The 27289-nt window shown below is 46.9% G+C and overlaps 1 protein-coding gene across 7 annotated transcripts in view; it reads right to left on the reverse strand.

Moving 5' to 3' along the window:
• Positions 1–27289, reverse strand: part of Ripor2 (RHO family interacting cell polarization regulator 2) — a 203570-nt gene that overhangs the window by 67658 nt on the left and 108623 nt on the right. The window contains exon 1 of one of the 7 annotated variants that reach the window (XM_003468868.5): positions 15125–15259. The exons of 5 other annotated variants lie outside the window; for them this stretch is intronic. The gene's annotated coding sequence lies outside the window, so the exon portion shown is untranslated. Of the gene's footprint in view, positions 1–14957; positions 14978–15124; positions 15260–27289 lie in introns of those variants that run through there. One more of the 7 variants, XM_013151408.3, reaches the window with a different exon arrangement.

Consider the following 27289-nt stretch of genomic DNA (forward strand, 5'->3'; position numbering starts at 1 on the left):
CTGGACTGCCCTCAAACTCATGGTGATTCTCTTACCTCAGCCCCCCGAGTGCTGGGGTTGCAGGCATGACCATCATGGCTGGCTGCTATTCAAGATAAAAAAAGATGAGCACCCTGTTCTGATCACGAAGACAAACCACCTGAAAAGTCATTCTTGGGGCCCTTGGAACCTTTTAATATAGATTAGACACAAGATTGTAGGAAGGACATCTTAACCAATCTTGCTAGGCATGAAATGGTGGTAAGGTTATGCAAGAAAATGTCGCCAGTTTTGAGGCACACATTGAAGTGTGGGTGAGACGGTGTGAGACCTGGGTTTGCTTTAAAATGCATCAACAGCCACAGGAACCAAGGGGATAGCTGATGCAAGCATGGAAAATTCTTGACAAGTTTTGCACCAAGTTTAAGCACCTGCTGCTCATTCAGGGATTCACACTGCTTCTCTGTGTGTTTGAACATTCGGTTAATTTGCTGGGTGTCCCCCAGCCCAGAGCTGATAGCAGGGGGCATTCCCAAACAGCTTCTCAGACCTCTGTGCAGCAGAAAGCAGGCAGGTGTAGGCCCAGGCCCGGTAATTCTTAACCTTGGTCCACTCTATGAGCTCACTAGAACACAGTGAGTGTAGGAGTGAAGGGTGTGGGGAAGCAGCATATGAACATCCTTATGCTTCTCAGAATTGGTGCAGATAACAATCAGGTCATAGGGAAGGGAAACTCGGGAGAATTGGTCTGGCCATTGAGCTTGATGGATCTACCCTGTCCCACTTCAAAGCAAACAAGAAGCAACAGCGGTGGTCAAATTAACTAGACTTCTAGAATCACCTAATCTTTCCCTTCACTCAGGCCCACATCTGGGGAAGCAAAGAAACGCTAAAAAGGATTTTCTGTCTTGGACGTGGAGTGAACCAGGAAGAAAGGGACAAGGATGTCAGGGAGCCTCTCATTTGGCCTGTGTCCCCTGGGAGAGGCTTACGAGACTGTTCTGGGACATTCTCTATAAACAAGGGACTTGGGGCTCAGGCTGTTTGGACATGAAGAAACCAATGCATAATTTGAGAAAACGGGAAGTGTTGGGCTAGGTCACATTAGCCCTGGAAAATGAGGCCATGAAGTAATCTCCATGGAGGGACATTAGGTGTTCAAGCCAATCAACAGAAGTCTTCTCCAAAGAATTTAGTGCCAGATATTTCCAGGGGCAGGTGACCCACTAGAAATCAAGAACAACAGAGAGAAAGGCTCATCTTTTGATGGTCACACAGCTGTTTGCATCTCAAATATCACTTAGGAGCCTCAAAGAAACACCTTTATTAATAAGGGAGATTCTCAATGGTGAGTCGCGTTTGCAGATGGCACTTTCCCAAATGTTTTGACATTACTCTATATCCCAATAGCAGCCCTGCGAATTGGGTGGGACAGCTGTCATCACTGCTGCTTCATAGGCAAGGAAACTAGCCTGGAGGCAACTGCTACTAGATGGCTGGCAGAGCTGGAGCCAGAGTTGCGCTTTCTTCTACCTCCCAGATGTGGACTTGTTACTGCCCCTCAGACGCCTACCAGATTCCTTGCCCTATAGATGAAGGACGCTTTCCCCCAGCCTGGAGTGGAGGATCGTCAGCACTCAGAATGTCCTGTGACCCCACAAATGTTCTGGACTCATTTGTTTCTAGACGACCCACTGGTGTCTCCACGTTACCTTCCCGGCCTTTACATCCTTGGCCCCCAACCATTCTCCATTAAGTGTTAGTAACGCAGTATAATGGCAGATTGAACAAAAAGAAATGGGTAATCTTTTCTGTTCTGGAGCAGTGCTTTATACCACTGAGGGTGAATCTTTAAGAGCTTTCAATAACAGCCCCCTATGGCATGTGCGCCGTAGTTCACCACTGCTGTCCTGTACCTTACTTACTTTCTTGGGGTTAAAGCCACAAAGACATGTCCACTACTAAGAACTGGCTCATTGGGGTTATCTGAAGACATGTGCTGTGCTAGAATCAATAAGCTAAACCTCTGGCTCTTGATACAACTACTGATAACCTCTAAAAAGGAGCTGAATGTAAAGCATCATCTATTTTCAGGGGTACTCAGACCTGGTTGCATGTTAGAATTACCTGGGGAGATTTACAAAAAGGTCGCGGTCTGAACCTCACTTCCAGAGATTTAGACTTGGGGTCGGAGTTTAGGGTTAGGTTTAGGGTTGGGACCTGAACTTAGTTATTATGTTACAAAAGATCTTCCTAGGATTCAGTTTTTCTCCATGGACACAATACATTAGATATCTTTTTCATGTTAAAGAAAATCTCTGAGTCATTTGTGTTTTTCAGTCACTTGCCTCCAACTTTATTACAAAAGTCTTTACCGAAACAAACCAAAACATAAACTCAGGATAAAATAGCATCTTTTGTTCCATGGCATGTAAGAAATGGCTCTGAAAAATCTCACTATTTAAAAGAACTGTTCCAGTACTGGGAAGACTTAGGATGCTCAGCATGGAACACGGCAGGATGGAGCTGGAGGTCATGTGCTCTTCTCCTGTGCTGCACTCACGTAATGAAATCCCCCCACTTCAGGCGCCTGGGCTGTGCTCTGAGTCCTTAACCTCTCCAGACCTGCATTGCCTGTCTTTAAAGTGGAGACAATAAAAGGACCAACCTCACAGGTTGCTGTGAGAGCCAGGTAAATCAATACCTGGAAAGAGCTCAGGCCACCAGGGAGTGAGGCTTCCTCTTCCTGTTTACAGCAATGAGGATTTGTTGTCAGTTCACTTTAACAAGGTCTGGATGGGAACCTCCTGTGCATCTCCCAAGAAGAAAGCTCCAAAGGAGGCTGGGCTCTCGGGTAAGTACTGCCTGGTACTTTCTCAGCTCTGCTGAAGGATGAATTAGCAACGGAGTGAGGCTTCTGTTACCATGACCTACAATTCTTATCTATGCAGGAAAAAAAACAATTCCTGGTTCTTCTTCTTTATAATATGCAACTGAAGCCAGGTGAGGTGGTACATGTCTGTCATAACAGCAATATGAGAAGCTGAGGAAGGAAGATGTCAGCCTTGGATAATAATGACTTACAAAGACACTGTCTCAAAATAAAAAGTAAAAACCAAAAAGGTTAAGGATGTAGTTCAGTGTGAGGATGCTGGGTTTAATCTCCAGGACCAACCAACCAACCAACGAGCACCACTCCCTCCAAGCCAAACACAGTATCAAAAATGGTGAGGACACCTAGGGTATTCTACCAGTAGACAGGCATTTTCAAGAGTTGATTTTGTCAACATGATGTGTCTGATTTTCAGCGAGTTCCCACCAGATGATCAGTGCTCTGAATGTAGATGTCTGTGCTGCAGGAGGGGCACACTGTGTGTGGCGAGACCCTGAAACTGATGGTGCTGGCACATAATGTGGGCGTTCAGCACATAACATGGGAGAACAGAACTGAGAACATGCACCAAGCAGTGCCTTTCAAAAACAATGCACATTCACAGAAGACAGGATTTTGGTCCCCAAGAGGGATAGGATTTTTCTCTGCATCAAAAAGGCATCATTTGCCAGGAGGGACCCATTGTTTCTGAGCGAGCAGTGTGGGTGTTCCAGCCCAAGAGCAGATGCCCCTGCCATTCTGCCTGGGTTATTCAGGATGAAGAGGCCACAGCATGGACAGGTGGCTGGACACAGCCAGTTAGTTACCTCACTTCTGCCCTCCTGCTACCCGCCAGACCTGGATTTTGGATTACTGTGCCACAATTAATATTCGCGGCAGGAAACAGCATGTATCAAACTCACCAACTAGATTTTTTTTTTAGCACTTCCAGAGTCAAGGAAACTCTTGAAGTGAGAGCGCTTGTCTTAGTAAATCAAAGTGACCTCAGCTTTACACACGGATCTGGCACACGTTTCCCGACTGAGACAATTTCTTGTGTCAGAGCTGTAATTAGGAAAGAGTCTTAAATTATATGGAATCATAGAGATTGTATATTCAGTGCTTTTAATAGGGAGTCAAGAGAAAGAGCAAATAGAACAAGAAACTAGCAGGATCCGGAGGGCTGAGCACACATGCGAACTCACATGCATGTACACAGACACATGAGGTCGCATGGTGTGTGTTTTACCATATCCACTCCCACCACCAACATTAAGTCTCCTGTTGGGAACAATGACCTCTGCTTGGCTTTTCTTTTGTAAGATGGGATCATAACACTGTACCCCAATTTGTGAGGATGAAAAGCAAGCAAGGCCCAGCCCTTAAAGGATAAATGCTGGGCACAAAATATGCACCCAGTTAAAACGAATGCCTCCTATTATCAGCATCTCTGCTGTTAAAGCGGAGGATAAAAAGATAAATAGCCTATCTAGACTATGAAAGTTCTGTTTTTTATGCTTGGCTCAGTTTTGTTAATCAAACGGTTTTACTAGAACCTAAAATGTCAAGTGACAGACACTAGCAGTGATGGTTAGGAAGGATTAAGAAGTTGTAACTCTCTTGTCCAAGCTGGGCTTCCCCCTGGAGACAATATGAGGAAAGGGCTCATCACCCCCCAACGTTTGCTGAGGAAAATCTGATGATATTGCACAACTATGACTTAGATTCTAAGCTGCATCACTTTCTTCCCCCAAAGGACAACTGAAAGTCATATATAGAGATTTCTTTTCTCTCCATAACATTTTCATTTTTTTCCATAACATTTTCTTTTGTGGCTATTTTTAGATATTTAGGAGATGGGTTGACCAGCTTAAGTTAACCTCTTGTGTACACACTCTTACACGATACGGTTCTATGGAAGATTTTTGATGAGGGACATTTCTGTATGCCCACTTTTCCAATTTAAATTATAATTTACTATGTTCTTGTTTTGCTGGGGTACAAGGAAACTCAGAGCAAAGCTTACTGCTCAGTCCCATCTATGTCCGCCAGTTGCCCCATAATTTCTTCCAGCTGCTTGTTTTTGGAAGCCACTGCTCTACAGAGATTCACAGACAATGCAGGAAGTAGTAAAATGATCACTACTATACAATCCCCCTGAATCTACATAAAGGAAATAATCATCGTTCTCATGGAATTATCCTCATAAAAGAAATGATCCTCAGGCTAGCACCGGGCTCATGAAGATAACTTCGCTTGCACTGATTTGAAAAATGGGCACTTCTGGAAGAGATCAAATATGAGTTAAGTCAGTGAATCACTGCTATTGTTCTGGAAATTATATTCAAATCTAGTCAGTCCAAATCTGAGAATTCTATTTGTGATGCAAATCACAGGGAAAAATACTTCTGCTGAACAAACCAATGCAATTCTGCATATCATTTAGATTGGTTACCACTTTAAATCTTCTCTGATAGAGTGACACAAGGGTAAATCATGCGTGTATTAACCAGATTTGACATTATTCATTTTTCTTCAACTGTAGGTAATTATCCTGTATGATTCTCTTATGCATAAATTAAAACCACATGAATGAACAATGATCTTGTTTTCCTACATTCAGTAATGAAGACAAAAACGATCAGGGGATACTATCCATGTGGGCATTGATAAGACAATGATCCTCTTCATAAAAGAAAAAGAATGATTCCTTTCCTTTCTCTCAGGTTGGTTTGATATCTATTCCCCTCCCCTTCTGCGAGGATGTTTGGATCTGCATGGCATTATGGGGGACAGCTGCTTGCTAGGAGGAGGAAGCCTGGCTACTGACATTGTTTATCAGGGTGCACTGCTTACAGAAAGTGTCTGTTCCATTTCCCCCATCGGGGCACCTTCGCAGACGTGGTGTGCACTTGGCTGAATAATGAAGCTTTTGGCTGGATGATGTGATAACGCTTCCTCATAATCCACTAGGGTCCCAAAGCGCCTCATTATTGTCTCAATATCAACTGAGAACCTCAGCTGTGTGGACAGGCTGAGATTTGAGCTGCTAAGCCAGAAGAGCTGGCAGCCACACCGCCGAGTTACGTGGGAGAACACGCTCCTGACTGGTCGTTGCTGTGGGAACTGGGGCCGAGAATCTGGAGTCTTTGTGTATTTTCATACGCAGCCACAGCCTGCACTCTGACGCCACACGGCCTCGCTTTAAAACTGGGCTCTTCATGTTATTAATTTCGTGAGACTACAATCCTCTCACCTTATAAACTGGAGATGATAAAAAATAATTACTTCAGTTTATTGTGAAGAGTCAGTAAATTAATATGTGTGCTTGGCACATTGGAAATGCTGTCAAACGACAGCTATTTTCACTATACAATTTTTATTTAGGTTGGGTGCTTTAATAGAATGTTTCATGTCGACAGGCAATATTAGGTATTACACACATAACTGTAATTCAGAATTTGCATTGAAAAACTGCAGTGGATTCAAACTCCCCTTGTGCCCAGGTTGGGTCTTGACTCTACCTGTAATTTAGGATCCCATGATTTACCTAAAGTGAGATTACAGAGGGAGGGCTATTTTACCTTATTCAGAATCTTATGTGCAGGATTTGGATTTATTTCTTCTCCAGTCGGACCATAAGGAGTGAAACTAGTCCCCTAAATGAAAAACTCCACAGCCCGCTTGTGTTTTTTTTTTTCTTGAATCAGTGTCACCCTGTAGCCTCTTCTGGCTTTGGCTATTTTCTTCCATTGGTGAGGAAAGAGCCATTTTACAACAGAGAGCCGCCCCACCCCCACCCCCACCAATTGCATCTGGAAAATATCTTAACGTGAAGAAACACACATTGAAGATCTAAAAGAAAAAAAATTACTCCTGAAAAAGAAACACCACGTGTCATTTCTGTCCTATTTTAGGCCGAAGATCATGATGACAAGACTCAAAGGGCGAACTTTTTTTGGAATGTCATGGGAGCCTGAAAAGGGAGCAATTCCTGACCTTCCTTAGGTCGTCATGGAGGCCCGTGAGCCATGTGCTGGACGAAGTGTCCAGCAGAGGGCGCTGGTCAGGTAAGAAGAGGAACCGTCCCTCTCTTGCTCCAGCTCCCAGTGAATGTGAGTTTCAGGGAAGCCATATTGGAGGCTGAAGAGGAAATGCAGACAGGAATCAACCCTTCCTCTCTCTTGCTGAACTGTGCTTATGCTGCAAAGCCCATAAGGTGGACATCCCGGGGCGGACCCGTGTGTAATTGGAACATCTCAGTTAACCCAGCTCTGTCTACATTGGCACATTGTGATCTTGGATAAGCCAGCTGACCATGCCAGCTGACCATACTGAATTTGTGAAAATCAGTACCACTGATGTTACATCTCAGGGTTGCTCAGTGGTTTAAATGGGGTAAGGGTGAAAGTTGAAAACTAAAAAAAAAAAAAAAAAAAAAAAAAAAAAATCCCACCATTAAAGTATTATTATGCTTTAATGTACTCCCCCTCCCCCCAGTGCTAGGGATTTAACCAGAGGCCTTTACAATGAGCTACATTCTCAGCCCTTTAACAAAAGTTATTTTGAGACAGGGTCTTGCTAAATCACTAAGTTACCCAGGTTGGGCTTGAACTTGAGGTCCCCCTGCCTCAGTCCCCTAGAGTGCTGGAATTACAGTGTGCATCATCATCCTAGTTTATGCGCTATTCTTAATAATCCTGAATTTAAAGTTGAGGAACACCGAACTTTAGGCAGCAAGAAAAGAGGCCTGTGCAGAAGACAAGTGGGGCAAAGGAAAACCCAGCAGTTAGGATGCCAGGGGAGGAGGAGACACCAGCTTCCGGGACCTGCATGGCAGGCATTCCCGGAGAGTCTCTGGTTAGACCAGGGCCTTTCCTTCTCTTTTTCTCCAGCTCCTCAGCTGTCCCACAATTTAGGGTAATCCCCAGAGCAAAGGTTTACATCACCTCCACTTGCTACAGTGAGACAACGGAATAAGAACATGGATCTATAATAAGTTGGCTTCTGCTTATTGCCATGTTGGCTGTGCCAGTATGAAATGCCTTCCCATCTGGCCCACTGTCCCAGTCCTCCCACAACAAACCAACCCACCGACGTGCCAGCCTTTCTGATGTGAGGTCTAAGAAAGAGTGTCTTAGGCCAGGATTTGGCAAGAGGAGAAGGTAGGTTTCAGATTGGTTGGTTTACTATGGATTCCTGCATGCTGTCTGCCTCCCAGGGAAGAAATCTGATAGGAACAGTACCAGATCATGACCCCGGGCTATTTATTTATTACTGTGTGACAGATGATTCCCAAACACTGTGACTTGGAGCAACAGTGAGTCAGGAGTGTGGTGAGCTCTGCGGGCCAGGCCCAGCCTGGGGTCTGTCATGGGCCAGCAGCCTCGAGCTGTGGAGCAGCAGGATTAGGCTCCGTGGGCTGACAGCCCCCTCTCCTCTCTCACTCTCTGGGTGTCAGCTGGTTTGGGCTTCCCCACAGCATGATGGGCTCAGGACAGACAAGTGGTGGTTGATGGCTTCAGGGCTGGTATCTGAACCAACAAAGCAGAACTCCAATTATCTTTTATGATCCAGCCTTGGAAGTCACATTCTCTACTGATTGAAAGTATCACAGTTTGAGGGGAGGGAACATAGCCCCCGTGTTGCTACAGGAGGAGGGCTGTGTGGAGCGGGAAGGTGGTTGAGGCCATTGCTGGATGACGCAATCTGCCACGTGGATGGGCTGTAGGTAAGCACTCAGCTGTAGAAGTCAGTATTTATCTCTGATGCTGACACTTATTCCAATCTCTCCGTCTCCCGAGAATAACTTCCGATGTGGTGACATAGGCAACACGCTAACGCCTCTTCCTCCCATTCCGCCTTGTGTCATAAATTTCATGAGTCTTGTGAAACTTCCTAAAAATCTCAAGCATCCCCTTCTGTTCTGCCATATGCCACTGTCCCTCAGAAATGACAGTTAAGAGCGAGGAACCACAGCCCACCTGTGGCTCCACAGGACCTCTGTGGCAGCTGCAGGGACGGGCACCATTGGCACTGCATGCCATTCTGAGCCTTCTTCCACTCAGAGGCTGGACACATTGCCTGGCACCCCCTGCACTTGGACCCCCATGGGAAGTGGGGCCTCTGTTGGAGGGAGATGTGAGAGGAGGGTGCATGTTGGTTTCCCAGGGCTGCTCTAATAAAGAACCTCCAGTCTAGGGCTTTAAAACATGCACTCATTGTCTTATGGCTTCTAAAGACCTGGGTCTCACCAGGCTGAAGTCAAGGTGTTGGCAGATGTGTTTCTTCCCCGAGGTTCCACCGGAAAACTCATTCCTCATCTGCAGACCATGGTCTTCTCCCTTCTTCCCCTGTTCCCTTTCTCCACCTGTGGAGCCACAGTGCTCATGCCTCTGACCTCCTCCCTGGCCCTGTGTCCTTCCTTGTGAGAACTCATGGAAGCAGACTGGATCCAGATGAGTGACCGAGGATGCTGTCAAGATCGAGACTTGGCCACATCTGCAAAGTCTGTTTTACCACATGGGTCCCAGGAACAGGACGTGGAGTCTTGGAGAGGACACCATTTAGTCTACCAAATTGTGCTACTGCTTCTCCTGTGATCACTGTCCCAGCCACCTTCATGGAATGTCTAGCTTTTCTGTGGTGGCCTCCTGGCTGGCTCTTCCCTGGCCATGGTGGTGGTAGCCTGTGGCTTCTCAAGACTACTACTCATGTTGGGGAGTCATTCACAGCCTAGTTTTACACTGCATCTTTCAAATTTCAACCTAATGTGTATTTCCCGACCTTCCTGACCCAATAATCTTCTGATTTTATTTATATCCTTCTGGGGGAATAGATTCTATTATCTGCAAATGAACCCCGATGATTGCTGGATTGTTTATGTGTGTCCTTCTTGGTATTTCTTTCTGGTTCTAAGGTCTGATGAAGACATCACCAAATTAGATTATATCTGGAGAGAATGTGGATCCTATCAAAGTGGTTAAATGCTGCCAGCTTTCCCCCTCAAGGATTGCTGGTAGGAGGAGAAGATTCTGGAATCTTCCTGTAGGATGGATTAGCCTTAACCCTCCACCTATGTGCAGGGCGCCTGGTGCAGGGACACTTTAAGTGGAAGATAGACTGTCACAATGAAGGCAAGCTCAAGTCACTCCACAACTTCGTATGCAGCCAGAAGTGGGGAAATCAAGTGTCATCCTGGGATTAATCTCTTGGGGATTTCTCTAGCTGCAGGAAACTGTGAATTTATTCTTGCTTTTAGCAGAAGGAGGGAACCTGTGCTCTTTGTGCTTCTCTACATTGCTTTTTTGTATTTCCAGGGTACCCTTCCCCCTCCTGGCCTTGCCTCCTTCCCAAGAGCTCTCCTGGAGGTTGAGGACACAGAGAGACAAGCCCAGGGAGAATGGAGCCATTGTCCCTGCTCTCCTTGCCTGAACAGTTTGCCTGAGGAGGAAAAGATTGCTTCAAGCGCTAGAAGTGAGAGTCAGTGGCGCTAAAAGCAAAATCTGAAAGGTGAATTCCAGAAAGAATTGAGAGATGTTTCTCTATACTACATAAAGCTGCCTTTTGGTGTGGCTATTGGCCAGCCTTGTTCTACTGTCATCTTCCTTGTTAATAACAGCCTGTTTCGCAATTGTTCCCATGTGGCCTTCCTTACCAGGCAAATCTCCTCACTGTCCTGACCTTTCCGACTGTCAGTCTTGGTTGTAAGTGGAGTTCACAGGGAGTTCACTACCATTCAGTGTCTCCTACTGGCTTGGTGGCATGGGAACTCTGAGGAGACGGGAACCGACCTGTCACTAAGCTCCTTTTACCTTCTGTTTGTCTGTCACCTTCTATTAGAAACATGGACACTCTCCACTGATGAATCCCATCACAGCCTCTTCCTCTTCTGTCTACATTTAGCTACTTTTTCTGTGGGTGATTTTGTGATTTATTGTTAGATCCAAAGACTAATAATTAGGCTGCAGTGATAGGTGTATGGGGCGGTGTGGTTCAGGGATGGCTCAAGGGCCCCCCAAGGTTCACTGTGATTAAGGGTCCCTGCCTGTGATTAAGGCAGTCCTGGGGCTGTGGGACCTCTCGGGTGGGGAGTGGGCTGGGGCCCAGTGAGAAGCGCTGGGGCACTTTTGGGCATGCTCTCTGCAGAGACTGTGGGAGCTCAGTCTGTCCCTGTTCCTCGTTCAAGGACTCACGGCTTCCTTGCTCCTGCACACTCCCTCTCCTACAGCTGCTGTCCCTGTGGGGTGGTGCTCTCCAGTCCCCCACCCCAGCCTCAGCAATACCATCTGGGCTTTACACCTCCGGAACACTGAGCTTTACAAACCTCTCTACTTCCTAAGTAACCTGCATTGGGTACTTTGTTAGCATGACAAAAAGCTGATTGATACACAGAGCAAACCAGGATGTGCAGTTGCCCACATTACACTGTCCATCACAACAGGTCCCTCCTTCCCTATCAGAGGTACTCCCTAGAAGATTTACTCAATGTTGTACACTTTTATAAAGAATAACAAATCTAACTTTGAGCAGATCCCAAAATAATCACTCAGTGAACAGGGTTAAGCTGAAATAAAAAAGGGGGGGGGTGCATTCCTCTAGATTACATAACACTGCACTTCTAATCCATCTCAGAATTAAAAGTGGTTGTCCATTAGAGTATTTTATTTTTAGAACATTGAACAGTGTAAATAATAATCCCTTTAAAATTCCTCCTTCCTTGGTCTGCCTGGAAGCTTGCTTTGATCTTATGGAACAGATAAAATTATTGCATCTCATTTGCTTTTCTGGTGAAAAAGTCTAATTCCCTTTTTAAGCAGCACAGTGAAGGTGTGAAGGTCTTCGTCACCCTGCACAGCACTCCTTGATGTCAAGAAAGTGATGCAAATGACGAACTGCAGTGAGTTCTCTCCCTTGTGGCCTTCTGGATTTCCTTGGAGGGCTGATGACATGTGTAAACTCATCTTTTCTAGATGGCCTGCCACTCTGTTTTCAGGGAACAGTTCCAGCCCAAGTGGGAAGAGCTTACTGTGACCAAACCAAACCAAACAAAAAGCTGGACCATGAACCAGAGAGGAAGTGCATGGCTTCAGAGAGAAGAGGACATGGCCATGTGGGGTTTTGGGGTCCCCTCACTCCAGACAACAATGCAGCGAGCGACTGTTCCGTGAATCCACATGAAGCCCATTGTGTGTACACAATGCAAGGGTTTCATTTGCAGGGAGATACTGTTGTTGTTGTTCTTCTTCTTCTTTTTTTTTTTTTTAAAGAAACTGCCTGCAAGAATATGATTTTAAAAGAGGACAGAAATGGAGGAAGGAAGGGCCCCTTCTAGCTGAGAAGGTGTATGCTGATAATCCTTTCCTTCCAGGGAAGACTGTTTTAATAATCACATGGTGGGTGTTCACATGACAGCTGCTGTGTGACAGGGGTCCACGGTCTACACCTAGCGTTGCTTTAGGAAAACCAGTTCCAGGCTCTGGGGATCCCAGCCTGCACCCCCCCTCACTTGCTTGCTCATTGTCTTTAGCTGTTATTCTTTTCTGGCTGAATGGCCGCAAACACGAGCTGTCTATCCTGCCCAGCTCACAACTGAGCGCTGCTTGGCAGATGAGAATCGTCCTGCTGAAGGAGCTGCTCGCGGGCACAGGGAGCCCCAGTGGAAAGTCAGCCCTGCCACTGCCCCGGGGAGCACCCATTGTATATAGAAAATGACTTTCGCTTCCATCACCACTTCCTCCAGCAGAAAGCAAGAGACTGTTTTTCCACTTCTGACTTCTTTTCAGAATAAAACCAAGACAGTTTTATAGATATTTGTTCCAACCTTGAATGCAATGTCTGATAAAATAAAACACAGATTTGCAAACTCTTAAAACCAAGGGACTGCTCTATGCAGGATGGAGCCATTTAAGATGAAATCTGAAAGCTGTGCTGTTCACCTCCCGCAGCTGCTGTGCTCTCGGTTTTTGTCTCTTGGTGGAGAGGTGAACTGATCACCTGTGAATGAGCCCCAAGTGTAACTGAGAAGTGACTTGGTTACATGTAGGAGGGAGCATGTGGTTAGTAACACAGCTGGCCTTGGGGTTTTTAGGGATGCTTCCACTTTAGTGACCACAAATTCAGGGCAGGACACCTGGCAGTCACTGGCAGGGCCTCATCCATGATCTTCAACATCAAAATGAGGAAATTTTATGTCAATTTAACCATAGAACTCTCTGATAGACATAAACCACTGTGGTGGTACATGCTTGTAATCCCAGAATTCTGGGAGGCTGAGAACAAGAGGATCCGAAGTGTGAGCCCAGACTGGACAATTTAGGAAGATCCTGTCTCAAAATACAAAAATGAAAAAGAGTTGCATATATATATATATGCAACAATTTCCTGACCATCTCCTTTTACTTCTCCAGGTCACCCTTGAAAACAGTGCAGGTCCCTTCTCTGCTGAAAATAACTTTATAATTAAGAGAGGGATGGGAACCATTTCTGAATTTTATGTGTAGGTAATCAGAATCCTAGGCAAGTCCCTAGCAGCTTTCCTTTCTGGCTGGTGTTCCTTTGTATTTATACTAGGGCTAAAATATGCAAGCAAAATCTCACATTCGAGTGTCAGAGGAAAAGGGAAGCAAGGCCAATCCGGAATCTTTTGGAAAAGACACACATGAGTATGTTTTCACTAAACAGATTCTCCAGGGTCTGTTTTCCGGTGTTTGGATATTTTAGGTTTTTGGACTGGTCAGTGCATGACCTTCCAGGGAAGATGCTGGTATTTGGCAATCTCCCTACCCCCACAGCCCAGGGGCAGCTGAGCACGGGAGACTGATGTACAGGACTGGAGGAGGAGCAGAGAAAAGGGGAGGTGCCTCCCTAAGCCACTCTCACTACCAGACACACCTCTGCAGCCCACTCCTGCTGGAGTTGGGTAGCTACTGGCTGGCTCCTCACTAACCACTGGGGCTCCCTGTGATAGTGCTCATTCTGGCACTACCTAACACCCCAGCCTGGGACGGCAAATGATACACAGTTTGGTGGAACAAAACAGCATGAGGGGGAGACTCAGAGGGCTGCTCCAAAAACTGCGAAAGAGCCAGAGGAAGAGGAGAAGGAAGCCAGTAGGAGTCCAGGGGACGGGTGGGAGCCAACAGTCTCACAGACAAACAAACCTGAGAGAAACCGAAAGGAAGGAATGGCGATGTGTCAGGCAACAATGGGGACACTGCCTACACTATGCCCAGAGCCCTAGAAAGGGCCAGGCACAATTTCTTGTGGATTGGGGAAAAGATGGGTCATCCTCCTGGACCTTCAACCAAGTGACCTCGTGGACTCTGGAGGGTTGAAAGTGGAAGCAGGAAGGAGCCCGGCCTGGTCTCTAAGACAAGCCTACCTGCTCCCCAGACAGGAAGCCTCCCTGTTGCCCCATAGCTCAGTTATCTCCAAGACCCGAGCCAGGGAGGCTGGCACCTCGCTGGCGCCACCCCTGTGCACACAGCCTGGAGGCTTTCTCCGTTTGCCACTTGTTCCCTTGCTCCCAGAGAGCTGTCACTTTGTGCAGACCTTCTGCCACCTCAACACCTGGGTGATTTCTTTTTATGAGATTGCAAACAGCTCCTCATCCCTTCCAAAATGAAGGGTCTCTATCCGAGGGGCCCCCAGCCTGTGGGGAGCCCAGAGGTCTCAGTTACTCACCACTCTGCAGCCCCTCCCACGTCACGGACACCAGCTAGGACTCCTGTCCTCAGGCGCATCATTCACGGCACCCCCAGTCTTTCCAGACACAGGTGGACATCTAGGCGACACTTTCCTTCTTTTTTCTGGCCCTTCCCAATTCTCATCCCCTTTCTTACGCGGGTTATTCAGACATGACAAGTAAGGAGCTGGCTGCCTGGCAGCCCAGATCAAATGGTCAAGCTGGGCAAATGAAGACCCTGGAGCAACCCTACCCTGAGCTGGAGTCTCCATTGGCGTCCGGTTCTGGGAGTCTCCCCGTAACTGGGACTCCCAAGCCCTACCCACATCCCTCTTGCCCCGAAAGGCGCAGCCCGGGCACCGCCTCGGCCCCTCTGGGCATCCTCCAGCTCTGCTTGCCTGCAACATGCACCCCACTCACCCCGCAGCTTCCCGTCTCTCCCCGTGGCCACCGGGGTGAGGGCGTCGAGGAGGCGCAGGTCCCGACGCGCGTTCAGGTCGAGGGCGCCCTCCCCACACACAGCTCTCCGGGCCGCGAGCAAAATCGCAAAATCGGAAGCGAAACAACAAAATCAAAGGTGCTCCTACCTAGAGACGGACGCCTGTGATCATGACAGGGTACTGGGCTCTCCGCGCGCACGGTCTCCGCTCCTGCGCGTGCCGGGCCGCCTGCGCCTCCCCTTGGCCGAGCGCCCGAGCGCCCGAGCGCGCTCCGCGGTGACAGTCGTGTCCCAAGTCGTTGTCCTCGGCGGCGTGCGCTCCCGGTGTCGGGGCGGGCGCTGGGCGGGCCTGGCGGGGCGGGCCCGGCCAGGCGGCGGTGGCAGCTGACGGTCCCTCTGCTACGCCGCAGGCTGCGCTCCGTGCCGTGCCCGCGTCCGGCTGATCGCGCAATCCGCGCCGCGAGCGCCGCCGGGGCCGGGGTAGCGCGCACGGAGGGGAGGCGGGGAGGCGGGAGCCGAAGGTCTCCAGCTGAACGGCGGAAACAATGAGGGCGGCAGCGCGAGCGAGCCAACTTGGTGCTGGAGATCGAGAGCGGTCTGCACTGGCCGCTAGGAGGGCTTCTGTAGACAGAGCGCTCACAATGGGAGAGAGGGGGCTGCTCTTTAATTTTGGTTTGGTGGATTTGAATTATGAGTCTGCTTGCCAGACAAAAGCATCCTGTACAAAGGGCAATCTGGAGAGGAAATCATACTATGGGACTGGGAATCTACAAGAACCCAGAGCCTTCGTCCTCCACTAGGGAATCATCCCGGGCCTCAGTTTCCTCTCCTTTAAGGACATGCAGGTAAAGAAATTGTGTGTGCAGAAGGTGTGAAATAGAAGTGGACTGCAAATTACATCCTCCCTTCCTCAACTTGAGATTCAGTCACTTTGCGAGGGCAGTTTAGACACGGACACAAAGGGACATCCCAGGAGACACTGACACCCATGTCTCGGGGAACACCCACCTTTCACTGTTGTGCAGAGACACCCTCAGGCCTAGAATCCACACAGCCAAAACCACAGCTGAATCATAACTTCATAGCCCTCCTACACACACACACACACACACACACACACACACACACACACACACACACAGAAAGCCCCGCTTGATGCCTACCAAGGATGCCCAGGAGTCAGCACTGGTCACCTCGTTTCCACTGAGACCTAAAGGGGTGGCCTGGGCAGCGTGTGCACAGCCGTTTTCTGGGGCAAACAGCTCCCCGCCCCGTTTTCCTTCCAGTTTACAAGAACTTCTGACAGCACTGGTCTCCCCATGTAGACATTCCTTCTACAGAAAATGTGCAGGCCACATGGTGTGACATGCCAGTACCAGGCAATCTTTCCATATGTCCTCAGTGTTGATGTTCTGGTCAATATGTGAGTCTCCAGTGAGTTTTGTTGCCTGGGGTCAACCTGGTGTGGAAAACCGTATTTCTTAACTATCATGTTCTCCTCTTCCTTCTTCTTTTTTGGTACCTGGGGATTGATCCCAGGGTCTTTACACCGAGCTACAGCTTCAACCCTTTTTGTTTATTTTTATTTTGAGACAGGCTCTTGCTAAGTTGCTAAATTACCCAGCCTAGGCTCCAATTTGTAATATTCTTGCTTCGGCCTCTCAAAGAGTGCTGAGATTACAGGTGTGTGCCACTGCACCTAGCTTGACAATCTTCTTATATCTTAGGCTCTGAAGCAGATACTTGAGAAGCACTGTGCATTTATGAGTAAAATCCTGCAGTAGGTATTATTATTCCCACTTTACAGATGGAAGAATCAAGGTTTGAGAAATGGAACGTGCTGTGTTCAAGATAACAGTTCAGTCCACTTTAAGTGTGTACATTAAAAATTGGACTTAAGTGCCTGAAAAACGTGGATTGTGGTGACTGTACTGCCGTGCTCCCACTCCTCAGAGGCCCCGGCTGTGCTGTGTCTGGGATCCTGAACCTCAGGAACTCTACTACATGGGTGTCACTTGAAACCGCGAAGTTTCTTGCATAGTGATAGATCACAATATGTCCACAGTGCAGAGAGTAATCTTTAACAACACACAGTACTGTGGCTACCTCTTGCCTATCCCCTGTGCGGTTCTCCATTTGGAGCATAGTGAACCCAAGCTCTGCACCCATGCTTACTGGCCCCTTTGTTCTCCTCCCTCCTGCCCCCTTTATGTCCCTCTTCTCCAAGGTTTGGTGAAGGGCTGCTCTTTCCCTCCTCAGACAGGCTCAGCCACTTCTCAGAGCACTCCTTCCTAACCACCCTTCCCCACACTTAACTCTGTGACACCTCTGCCTCCCCAAGGACCACATGTGAATCACAGAGACATTATTCGCCTCTTGATTCCTGTCTCTCTTTCACTAGACAATGAACCCTTAGGACAGGGGCCATTTCAGTTTTTGTTTTAGCACAGACCCTCCGAGTACAGTTCCTGTGACTAGGTCTTTGAATGAATTGGTCACTAACTGAGGAATCAAATATAATACACATAATCAAAACAAAGAAGTGGGGGGCTGGGGATTTAGCTCAGTGGCATAAGTGCCTTCCTTGTAAGTGTGCGGTTGTGAGTTCGATCCCTGGTACCAATAAAAATGAAAAAGACAAAAAAAAAAAAAAAAAAAGAAAAAAGAAAAGAAATGGTCAAAGGAAACTTCAACTCGATGACTTTGCTTTTATTAGCTCTTACACCAGTACTGCAGTGTCTAATAGAACATAAAGTGACAGTACTGTACTGTACAGCACAAGCAGCCAAAGTTACAGTAATGTGCTATAGAAGAAGCCACCATAAGACTGCACTGCCGCTCATGTTCCTGTGACACAAGTTAAATGTGGATGGTAAGAGTCCGAACGGTCACTAATCAGGTATGTCAGTTTTTTGCTTTGTTTTGTTTTTGTGCTGGGAATCAGGTTCTGCAGGACCTTGTGCTTTTCAGGCAGGTGCTATACTGCTGAGTTATATCCCCACCCCAATCAGGTAGGCTGTTAAATGAGGAGTGCCTACATACATACGTTTGCATTGGTTTTGGGGAATGGGGAACAGGTACAAATTAATCATTTCCCCCCCTCCCCTCTTTTTCCTTCTCCAGATCAGCAGTGGGACCTGTTTTGTGGTATACACCACTGTCCAGCACAGAGCACGAGCTCCACAGCCACGGATTGAATGAAAGATGGATCTGGCCCTTCCGCAGTACCCTGGGATCCTTTTATTTTCCTTGTCAACCTTATCTCCAACTGCACAGGTTATGCCTGTTTCCAAGTAGCCTGCTCAGTTCATCAGATCTGGTGTAAATATGTTGTCTGCATCTATCTTCCCTGGCCCCGGGCCCCTTCCCCTGCCATCAGCTGGGCATTTCATGCCTACTACCTGGTATTAGGCTGTTGGGCAGCATAGAGGGTTCCTCATGGCTCTCCATTTGCCACGCTGCAGAAAGAGACCTGGAGAGGAACATGGATGTGCAGTAGAGTTTGGGGAGAAATGAGCACAGGGCTTTTGCTAGGAGGCTGGCCAGGAAGCAGGATCTGGCTGCCACCTGGACAAAAGCTGCTTCTGTTTCTCAGCCTCTCATGCCATGAGTGATGTAAATGCCCAGCATGTTTTATGGGATGGAGGGGGAAGAGGACGGAAAATGAACAGGGAGAGGCCCCAGGTGCTCTAAACTCCTTAAACCTGCACAATCCCTCCTCCCACTACTCTCCCCATCAGAAGGATAAGAACACTGATGCAGTTAGGTGAGGTGGGGCGGGGCCCCTGCAAATCCTGAGTACTTGCTCCATTACCCAGCCTGCAAATCCAGGCTGGGTAATGGAGCAAGTTAGCGAGACCCTGTTTCAAGATAAAAAATAAAGGGCTAAGGATGTAACCCAGTGTGAAGGCCCTGGGTTTCTTCCCCTGTGCTGAGAAAAAAAAAAAAAAAAAAAAAAAAAAAAAAGAAAAAATACCAATGGTCTGCAAAGTATGGTCATAATAGGGAAACTAATTCAAAGTCAGGTAAGATTCCAAATGCAATGGTCTTTTCCAGAGGGTTGGGTATGAATGAGGGGGTGCAAATGGGGACTGAGGTACAGGCTAGAAGACTGAGAGGTGCAGGAAGTGGCTCCCCAGGTGTTGTCTTTAGCTTTTCCTGGGCTGCGCCATCAGTATCCTGGCCTCCGTGAAGCTCTGAGCAGGGACCAGGGACTGTATCACCTGCCTATGTGCTGGCCCCCTCAGGCACAGTGTGCAGAGCCAGGGGCCATCTTCCCTGGCTGGGCTGGAGGCTCCTGCAAGTGGGAGCTGTCCACAGTGACTGAGTTTCCACAGCCCCTAGCACAGAGTATCTTTAGAGAGCAGGTAATTGTGTGAGGAAGGACCTGCACAGCACAGGTCTACACGCCTAGAACATATCCAAGTGTATTGTCTTTTCCAAATGCCAGAGAAGTTAAGTGATTTGCGCAAGACTGTGTGACCAAGGCAAGAGAATCCTCCAGAGCCTAGGTCTGGTCCACAGGTCTGGTCCACAGGTCTCTACCCCATTCTGCTAGTCACTGACGACTTCACTGATGGGTGCCTAATTTCTTCTTGTCCCCACTCTCACTCTGACGATGCTGTTTAGTACTTTCTAGGCTGCTTCCATTCCCTCAACTGGATCACATATCCCACGATAGCACAGAACATTCAGATATCTTGGCCAAGTCCTTGTAACCTCATCCAGGGAAACAGTGAAGCCTGAGCTTGCCAGATGGTGGTGGTGGGGATATTGTTAGAAACTCCCTATGGTGAGAGGCTTCCTTTGCTCTTTCATGTCAACAGTAGGAATAACAGTTCCTTTCAAGAAAAAGCAGTTTAACCCGGATTGAGGTTTTCCTCTAATATATCAGTCCTAACTGAAAACATGCCAAAATATGATTGATAGCTGTTATTGTAGCAAATAATTGAGTGCAACTCAGATGCCAGGCACTGAGGTAAAGGTATCAGACTCCAGAGAAAGCTCGTCAGTCACACAACCTGCCTTGTGGAGTCTGACGAAGAAGACAATTGCAAATAAGGTATATGTTACGGAAGAGGAAATGTTATGGGTGCTATGGGAACGGGTTATTCTTGGTACTTTAAAGGGGGATGTACTTCAACAGCATCACAGAGGGTCTCCTTGCACCACTGAATTGCATCCTGTTCTCCAATTAGGAGCAGTTTGAAGCCAGTATTTGTTTGGAGAATAGAATCAGCCAAGCTAGCCTGATTGCTCTTTTTGCCATCAAGCAGTTCTTATTGATATGCAATTCATCAGAAGAAAGCAGAAAAGCTTTCACAGTGTAACCAGCGTGGTTTCCTGATTTAGAACTCCAGATACATAATACAGAACTCTGAACACATTGGAAGAATTGTTGCCATTATGAAGTGAGGTCGGTGCCCTAATCAGAGGGCTGCAGATCCTGCTCTATCTACCAACACCACTCTATCTACCAACTAGAGTTCTGTGTGGCCCCTTGTGCCTCGGGTGCTCAGGAATTCTGGCTTCTGCTCATGGTCTAGTTGATTAGTCCTGGAGAGTGAGGACACTCATATAACAGAGATGCAGTCTCTCTCTATAACTATGATGTTTAATATCTATATGAATGGCAGATACAAGGCCCTGATTTTGAAGTCTCTTTTCTACTCATTGAATCTTTCTCTGGTGTTTGTCCCTAAAGATCCTGTCTGACCGTGAATGCTCTGTTCAAATACTGCCTCCTTCGTAACACTGGTCCTTCTGAAGTCCACTGTCCCCTCTCTCCAATACAGACCCAATCATGTACCTACATGAGCTGGTATTTAGTGTACTTCTCCTAAGATTATAAACTTCTAGATGTCAGGAGCTGTGCTTTAAGCCACATGTAGCCTCTGTATTGATGAGTGTGAGAATTGTCAGTAAGTACTGGCTAAGTGAGGGAACAGCACACACTGCCCTTGCTGGCATCTGTCACCCTGTCCCTGGAAAACAAACCTAACAAGCCTGAGTTTATGGGCACCTGAGCTGCACCTGCAGAACATGTTTCAGCCTGAGGGACGATGGCTGGGTCTCACTGTGCTCTGAACAAGAGCAAGACCTCATTGTCCTTTGTCTGTGTCTGGCACCAATGATAAAGTCCTCAAGGGAGCAAAAGCCACAGGCTGTGTTCTTACCAGTGTCACCCCATCTGTTGCACAGTGGGAATCTTGTTTGGCCCACACTGTTAGAATTTCAGCATGTCTGAAGACGAATGTCTCAGGGTGCTGCAGTCAGAGTGCTGTGTACTCAGGTAAATTATCCCAGTAGCCACCCACCCACAAGCATCCACACCAAGTGACTGGAAGGTTAAGTGGGCAGGAGTGATCAGCAAAATGTTCAAAGTGATGGTGAATAAAATATGGTCTAAAATTAGCAGACAGGTCTCTCAAAACCTGAGACTGGATTTTCATACATTATTATTAGACTCATATAAAGATGATTATCTGCAATAACATTATCTAGACTAGTATTTCACAGTATTTTTGTTCTCAAGATCTGGTTGTACAACAATATAATCTAGACTGGCCATTTTCAAATATTTTGGTCCTAACATTATTTTATACTTTTAAAAAGTATAGGAGATGTGGGGAGCCTCCCTACAGGGAGTCTTGGGAATTCTTAGGGGTTTCCAAGCAGGGATATACTTGGACAAAATTTTTGGCAAAAAGTGAATTTAACAAATCCTTATAGTTTTGAATCATTATAGTTCCAATACTGGTGGTTGGAATTAAACTGCATACATTTAATAATTAAGTATTATTGCATAAAGATCTTAAAATGAGTGTGAAATAATTCAAAGTGAAGGTAAAAGGGACCGGAAGTGATCAGTATTAACATGAAAGCAAATGCTAAGTACTTGCTATTGGCTTTATAAATTGACTGTCACTTCACAATAAATGGATTTCTTTTTTCTCTCAGCAGGGGAAATATAAAGAGAAGAGACAGTCTGTAAGAATCTCCAAGGTGATTTATTTGTTTTGTATTCCCAGTGTCATGGTTTATGTCTGTGGTCCCCAGGCCTCATGAGTTTGCATTGTGCATTTGTTATTCGCTCATTGTCTAGTGCTTGGATTGATGATGTCAGTGCTCCACCCACATAGGGATGGGGCCAGGATGTGATGTAATGGCAGGAAGAAGGTGTGTCTTGCTCTTTGCTGGTTCCTGCTTGCTGTTTGCAGCCGCCATGAACTGCAGCCCAGCCATGCCCACCTGCCTTGGAGCCAACTGAGTGTGGACTGAAACCTCCAAAAACTGTAAGAAATAAACCTTTCCTTTCCCAACTTGGGCTTTAGGTATTTTGTCTTAGCAACGAGTAAAAAGTAACTAAGACACCCAGCAACAGATAACTCCTGGCTTCTACCTTTTATGTGTTGTCTATTCTTAACCATTCTTGATCTTTTTCTGTCCCTCTCTCTCAGGGCTCAGCTAGAAGCCACATTAATGGCTGCCCCACCCTGTGACATGCAGTTGGGTCCAGCCAATGGGAGCCTAACAGGAGCCAGGAGTGATTCAGGACATGAATTCTCTGCTTCATCCCTTTAAAGCCTGCATGGGCTGCATGGGTGTCCTTTCATAAAAGAAGACAGCTTCCTTCAGGCAGTTCCTTGACAAAGTTCTCTTTCCTGGCAATTTCTGCCATCTTCCTCCTCTCCCATCCTTTAGGACAGCCGTAGTTCTACCTTTTCCATAGCTGACTCCCGAAGTCTATTATAGTTTAGTTCTACAAATGTCTCCTCAAAGTCTCATGTGTTTAGAGGTGGGTGGAAGAGGTGTCACCGGAGGCATTACATGGAACGATACATTCTTACTCTTGCCTTTTCTCTCTGCTTCCAGGCTGCTATGAGTTGAGCGGTTTTCCTTTGCCATGCCCATTCACCCTGCTGTTTCTGCCTCCAAGCCAACAAACCATGGACTGAACCCGCTGTAACCATGAGCCAGATAAACCCCTCTTCTTTTAACTTGCGGGCATTTTGTGCCAGCAACAGGAAAGTGGCTAACACAATACCTCCCTCCCTCCCCCTTATCGCTACAATTTATCTGTTTGTAAAGACAACTTCCTTGTATTATTTTCAGCCAGGGGCCATCCGTTTTCTGACTATGCACCTTTTTGCTATTTATTAAAAATTATCTATTGATTGTTTAAGAAATTTAAGAATCTGGCCAGTCCACTTGTATGCTACTGCTTCCTGCTCCTGGTCTTATCTGTAGGCCTTCCAGAGCCCTGGCCACCACAGTGATAGATCTCAGGCTCTGGTATGACAAAGCCGCCCAAGATGCTTTGCACCTCCAGGCCAACCCAATGGCAGGTGAGACACTTCTCATCTGTGGCCACCGAACAAACCCTGTGGGTGACACAAATGCCTGTAGCCTTTAAGACCAAGGCCAAGCGAGTACTGGGACTTCCAAAGAAAATGTCATCAAAGTTATGTCATCAAAGTTAATGTGGACTGGGTAAAGGAGAAAAGAGATAAAGAGAGTGAATTTGGTTGCCAGCTACACGTTCAACCTAGACTGATATGTTGCCTTGTGTTTTTCTAGCAACGCTGCTGATGTGAAATTGTGAAAATAACCAGTTAATCCTGTCCCTTGAGATTTTTCAGCATAGAAAAGCGATTAGGGGCAGAATAATTACTGTGCTGATCTTTCCTGAGTAGTTTATCTGAGATCAATTAAAGCTACATTTGGTACTTTAAAAAAAGACTATTTTAAAAATCTACTTTTACTCATTTATATTTCAAAAATACTTCTTATTCTGGTAACTAGTTTAATGAGATTTTCATTTTAATTTCTATTTCCATTTTAGGCTAGGGATGTGATTCCTAGTAATCCTGTTTGGTTTCTTTCCCTCTTCCTGTCCCCAACTTTGCAGAGATCTTTCAGGGGCTGGTTCCTTCTTGATTCGCAAACTTGAAACCATTTACTCCAGGAGGTGATTTTAGGAGGAATGGCAGACCCAGAATTCAGAACTTTGTAACTGCTGGTTAATCTTCACACTTGTTATGGAGCTGATGGGGTATAAATTACATCTTCACCCGAGGCCTCAGGGGTAGAGGGATAAATAAGCAGTGCCTACCACTCAGGCAGAACTCAAGAGAGCACCAGAGTCTCTAGGTAGCTTAGCTTAGTTTAGCTTAATGGAGGCTCCTATGGAGGCTCCTACTGGCTGGGCTCCCAATTTCTGTTTCACAGCAGGTCTCCCCTTCCTGCTTGTTGGAAAGGCCTGGGCCTCTTCTTATAGCCTGGAAACCGTTAGCCATCCTAGCCAGCTCCAGCTCTAATGCCTCCTTCCTTCCCAAGTCACTTTCACAGCCTGCTCCTCCCCCCAACTAACACACATTTTATGCAAAATGGGGATACTGGATACAACATCCATCCCCAAGGGCCCCTACAGTTTCACTTTGCAGAGGTGAGTGGAAATCTGATCCCTGCAGCCTAGCTTGCTTGACTGCAAAGCCTTTGGTGGTGGTGGGAGTGAAGCCCTGGCCCCATTTCCCCTTTTCCCTTCTCTGCTCACACACAATCAAGTCCCTGGTGGCTTCTGGTAGGAGCTGTGACATCAGGACAGAACACTGTCATTCTCCATAATTAGCCAGACAAGTGAGGCTGCTGTAATATCACTACATCGACAGCCCTCTTGCACCTAATAAATTATTCACATCACCGAAGTGTCATTGGCTGTCACCTTCAAAATAGGTCATTCACACTAAGACTTTTGGAGGTGAAAATTGCACAGTGATGGTAACAAATCCAAGGGCTTTTGTTTAAGCAAATCTCCAAAGAAAGTGGTTTCTCCGCGCTTTCCTGTATTAGGTGGCTGTGCTGACTCCCAGCAATATTTTCCTCTGACACAGCTATGTGCCGGAAGCAGGGAAAGCCCAGAAGAAGGCTCTGTTTCAGCCCCTTCCGACCCTGACCCTTCTCCAAGGGCCTCAAGGGGCTACTTGAGAAAGATAAATGCAAACACCTGCTCTTATTTGTTCTCTGCACACAGGCGGTACTCAGTCAGAAGGACAACGGGTTCTACACAGTGATGGCACACAGGCCTCTCTGAGAAGGACCCTCAGCCCTGGGCGCCACATGCACAAGGAATTCCAGTGTAACAGCTGTCAGCTGAGTGTCGTGGGTTTCAGACTCGCAATCACAGACGCTGATGCCTCTTCACTCAGAATACACTTGCCCTCTTGTCCCCAGGGGATCGTTATTGAACTCAAGTGCCTGGTGGGTACAAGTATTTCTGTGTCTGGGAGAGAACATCCCAATGCGTTCTTTTAGTGGTTTTTCAGGACACAAAGCACTATACTGCAGGAGCAAGAATGATTTTTTCTATGTGATTAGAATAAAGAGGAGTAACTGAGCTCACAGCTTGAAGGAGTTGAGTTAAAGTAAAGGTGGATTGCTACCTGCTAGCCATTGCCTGTTCAATGGATGTGCTGCTAAACCTCCTTGAGGAGGGGAAGAAACAGTCGGAGTTTTGCAATGGCGTTGCCCTTGCCTGACTCCTGTTAGGAGGAACAGACCCTAAACCTCTTTTGGTCTCTTCCTGCTAAGATTCTACAAATGTACAGTCCGAGAACAGATGGACAAGAAGTGCAGGCATTTAAACTTAGAGAATGTGGTGTGGAATACAGGCAGGCAGGTGCCGATGGGCAGTTCATGGGTGCATCTGCACATTCGGCATGTTTATCTGATACTGCTCCCAAGGCTACCTGACTTTCACCTTCAGATGTGCACTTTCAAGAGCCCTTCCAGGTAATCCCAGCCCTCCTGCGTCTTCTTTTATCTCCCTGTCACGTTCCTAGCAGTTTGCATTCCCTTGCTTGCTTCTGGTCTATGGAATGCTCTGCGTGAGGCTTTTTGCCCAGTCTTCACAAGCTAGTGATAAATCTATGCACAATGTTCACTTCTATCCATGCTGCTTTATAGCCAACATTTCAACAGCTGTTTTGCATGCCCACAGTACAGAGTGCTGGGAATAGGGCTTCCTGAAGTCAGTCAGGACTTCTGCAGATACTACTGCTTGGTGGGACTCCTGAATCCCTTCACAAAAGCCTTCCTCATTTAGAAACAAAGCAACATCATCCTGCCTGATGCTGAGGTCCCTGCCATGGAGTTGTCTTTGTCTACTTTCCCCTGTGCCCTGTTAGTTAGTCTAGGCCTGGTGGCATCCTGTCAACCCTCTTCTGGATGACTTCAAGACTTCTAACTGGCCTCTGATTTTCTTCTGCATGACCCCCCCTTATTTCTAAGGCCACACCCAGAGTGATCTTTGGTATGGTCAGCTGGATGGCATCACTTAGCTCAGCACTGGCCACTGGCTTCTTACCTCTTGCATAGAGAGACAGAGCTCAGACCCTTACAACAGCTTTGCAGCCCTGCTGCAAAGCCCTCTCCCCAAACCTATCAGAGCTCATCTTGTGCAGCTCTCCACCTTGCCTCTCCTGTGCTGCAGCCATGCTAGCCTCCCCATTATTCATGAAATATGCATGGGCATCTATCAGCAAAGCCTTCCTGGACTCTCAGGACCTCCACCACAAGACCATGTAACTTCACAAGTGCTAGGACACTGTTATAGTCTTTGCTGTATCCCAAGATCCAGAGAGGAGCTGACCATAGTACATGATAGATCGATACTCTTGCAGTGAATGGAGAAAAAGATTTCACCTCCCTAAACAATTCACAAACTGCCGGAGGGGGTCTCATCATCTCCTCATGCTTCTCCTCTCTTGCAGAGCCTCTGTAAGTGCTATCCTCAAAGTATTTACACAGAAATCCTAAAAATGGTTCCCAATTAGGCAGAAAGTAGTAGAAAAAGTTCCACACTTAACTCTTATGTGTGCTGTTGTGACAAAACCAAATCTTTTAAAGATGATTTTGAGTGAACCTGGCCTGGTCAAAATGAGCTTTGCAGGATCACATAGTTCAGCTCCCTCCTGTTAGCCTGCACGGTTCAAGAGGAAGCAATTGCCCTGTCAACCTTCAGGAATTGTCTAGTACTTTCCTGGGTTTTTGGTATAGCTATTCTGAATCAGTACACTTATCATCTGTCTGTCTATCTTTCCATCCATCATCTATTTAGGTTTGTGGTAAAATACATGTAGCATAAGATAACATATCTTAGCCACTTTTACCTGTACAATTGGGTAAATGTAGACTAGACTCCCATTGCTTTGTAACCAATCAGCAGAACACTTTAATTTTGCAAAACAGAAACACTATACCCGTTAAATAACTCTGCATTCCCTCCTCCACCCAGCTCCTGGCACCCAGCCTC

This window comes from Cavia porcellus, unplaced genomic scaffold (assembly GCF_034190915.1).
Source record: "Cavia porcellus strain 051 isolate PalLab524CR breed Dunkin Hartley unplaced genomic scaffold, mCavPor4.1 scaffold_13, whole genome shotgun sequence".
In the NCBI taxonomy this organism is placed as follows: Eukaryota; Metazoa; Chordata; class Mammalia; order Rodentia; family Caviidae; genus Cavia; species Cavia porcellus.